This window comes from Solanum dulcamara, chromosome 10 (assembly GCF_947179165.1).
Source record: "Solanum dulcamara chromosome 10, daSolDulc1.2, whole genome shotgun sequence".
Classification (NCBI taxonomy): Eukaryota; Viridiplantae; Streptophyta; class Magnoliopsida; order Solanales; family Solanaceae; genus Solanum; species Solanum dulcamara.
Genome location: NC_077246.1, coordinates 30729631 through 30732679, shown reverse-complemented (window position 1 = coordinate 30732679; position 3049 = coordinate 30729631). Strand labels below are relative to the sequence as shown.

Below are 3049 nucleotides of genomic sequence, written 5' to 3'. Positions count from 1 at the left end.
CTTCACACCTTGCAAGTACCCTCTCCAAATTTTTTAAACATAGATCAAAAGACTCTACAAAAACTAAAAAATCAACCATAAAGACCTCTATAAACTCATCTACCATATCATAAAATATAACAATCATGCACCTCTGAAAAGTGGCAGAAGCATTGCAAAGACCAAATGGCATACAGTTGAATACATACGTCCCGTAAGGGCATGTGAATGTTGTCTTTTCTTGATCCTCTAATGTAATAGTGATTTGATTGTAGCCTGAATACCCGTCTAAGAAACAATAGTATTCTTGGCCTGCTAACTGATCAAGCATTTTGTCAATGAAAGGCACAGGGTAGTGATCTTTCCTGGTGGCATCATTCAACTTTCTGTAGTCCATGCATATGCGCCAACCAGTTATTGTTCTTATGGGGATTAATTCATTTTTTCATTGGTTATCACAGTCATTCCCCCCTTTTTCGGTACACACTGAACAAGGCTCACCCACTTGCTGTCAGAAATTGGGTATATGATGCCTGCATCTAGCTACTTAATTATCTCTTTCTTCACAACCTCTTTCATGATGGGGTTTAATCAGCATTGTGGTTGTGCACTAGCTTTATGTCCTTCTTCCATAAAAATTTTATGCATGCATAAAGCGGGACTGATGCCATGAAGATCAGCCATTTGCCATCCAATTGCCTTTTTGTATCTCTTTAGTACCTCAAGTGCTGCTATGACCTGTACTTCAGACAAAGCAGATGAAAGAATTATAGGTAAGGTATTATTTACTCCAAGAAAAACATACTTGAGGTGTGCTGGTAGTTTTTTCAACTCTAATTTAGGAGCTTCTTCCAGAGAAGTCTTTGGTGAAGGCCCTAATTATCTGTTCTGAGGTTCCATATTTTTCTTCCACATGCTGATATTTTGCATGTCCAGCACAATAGCTAACCGTTTAGCTTGTCCTCTTTAATATTTTAACCTATCACAACTTTTTCCAATGTATCACTTACTACAGTGCAATGAGCTGAGACTTTTTCATCGATGATTGTTACAGTCGGCAGCTCTTCATAGATTGCAGGTAACTTTAGTGCATGATATACATCAAACACTTCCACTTTGTCATGTGCTCTCATAGTTAATCTACCTGCAGCCACATCAATAAGTGCCCTCATGTTGCCAAGAACGGGCGCCCTCTGGTTGAATCAGAATGAGGGATCCTACTTGTACCAAAACATCTTTAATGATACCATCAGGTCTAGCTATAGAGCAATCAGTTAACTGTGGCAAAATAGTGGTTGCTTTAAGTTATCCTAGGCCTAATTTCTTAAGCATGGATCTAGGCATCAAGTTAATACTAGCACCTAGATCACAGAGACCTCTGGCATTACTATATTTACCAATGGTTACCTGCACTGTGAAACTACCTGGATCTTTTAGTTTAGCTGGAAGCTTGCTTTTGTTCAAGATTCTTGAACTACACTCTTCAGTGAGTGCCACTATTGCAAATTCAGCTAACTTGATTTTATTGGCCACAATATCCTTGACGAATTTAGCTTACTTTGGGATTCCCTGTAAAACATCAATCTAAGGCAAATTAATTTGCACTTGTTTCAACAAATCTATAAACTTTGTAAAACACTCCTCTTCTTTCTTCTTTTTAAACTTTTGTGGGAAATGAGAAGGAGGTTTTGTCTTTGGTTCCTCAATTTCCTTGGTACCGCTAGGTTCACCTATTTCTCTAGCTTGTTCCTTTCTTTTTACCTCTGCTGATTTGGCTTTGGGAGCCAGTTCAGTGAGTGGGTGACTATTCAGGTACTCATAGTATGTACCTATTTGGGGTTTAGGTCAGTGTTACCTGGTAAACCTTCTTGTTGGCGAGAACTTTATGCGCTTGCTAATTGCCCAAGATGTTTTTCTATCTGTTTGTCCGCCTCTCTGTGGTCTGTATTGATTCTGACCTTGTTGTGGATTTTACTAATTTCCACCAAAAGAAGTTGGGATGGTTTCTCTAATTTAGGTTGTAGGTATTTCCATAGTTTTGATTTCCACCATTTCTAGGTGCATTACCCATAAAATGTACTGACTCTGGATTTGCTCCATAATATTCAGCCACATGTTCACTGTTTCCACATACCTCACACCACATAGGTGGTTGTTGAACCATGCTTACTGATGCTTGCTGTTGTCCTTTGGCTATCATGTTGAAATGCATTGTCATCATATTTTACATTAATGCAATTTGTGATGTCAATGTAGTTACTGCATCAATCTCTAACATACCTGCTTGTTTTTGCATAACTGGGGGAGGGGGGGGGGCATTTCCTCCATTCCATTCTGGATTTCCTTGCGATATGCGGTTTAGCAATGTATATAGCTCATCATATGTTTTCTCCAAGGCTTGTCCACCTACAACAGAATTAAGAAGAATTTTTGTGTTAGGTTCCAAACCTTCAATGAAGGTGTGTACCAGCACCTCATTAGCTTGATAATGATGAGGGCAACTAATGAGTAGTGATTTAAATCTGTCCCATGATTGGTACAAATTCTCTCTACATTTTTGCTTGAAACTCAAAATCTCAGCTCTTAATTTCACCGTCTTCCCCAAAGGAAAGAACCTGATAAGAAATTTATGGGCCAAATCATTCTATGAAGTGATTGAATTTGGTGGCTCTGACTTTAACCACCTCTTGGCTTCCCCTAACAAAGAGAATGGAAACAATGTTAACCTCACATAGTCAGGAGAGACCCCAATAGGCGTATATGTGTTGCTAATCTCCAAGAAGTTCTGAATGTGGACTTAGGGATCTTCATGTAGTAAACCCATAAACTGACCATTAGAATGCAACAATTGCACCATATTCTGTTTTAGTTCAAACCTTTCTCCAGCTGGAGGTTTTTAAATGCTAGAAGTGACATTTGCTGTTAGTGAGACTGCCACATCTCGCACTATCCTTGCTACCATCTCAACAGGGATCTCCTCTGGCAAGACCTCTCTTTCTAGATTGTGATTATCCGCTAGATTTAGTTTATGTATTAAGTTTTGCAAAGCTGCTATTCACCTTTTCCACTG

The 3049-nt window shown here is 39.0% G+C and overlaps 1 non-coding gene across 1 annotated transcript; it reads left to right on the top strand.

Moving 5' to 3' along the window:
- The first annotated feature begins 2462 nt into the window (after positions 1-2462).
- LOC129871847 (small nucleolar RNA R71) lies at positions 2463-2569 on the top strand. Its single transcript, XR_008762318.1, has one exon. It is a non-coding gene; the product is annotated as a small nucleolar RNA R71 (small nucleolar RNA).
- Positions 2570-3049: the final 480 nt, after the last annotated feature.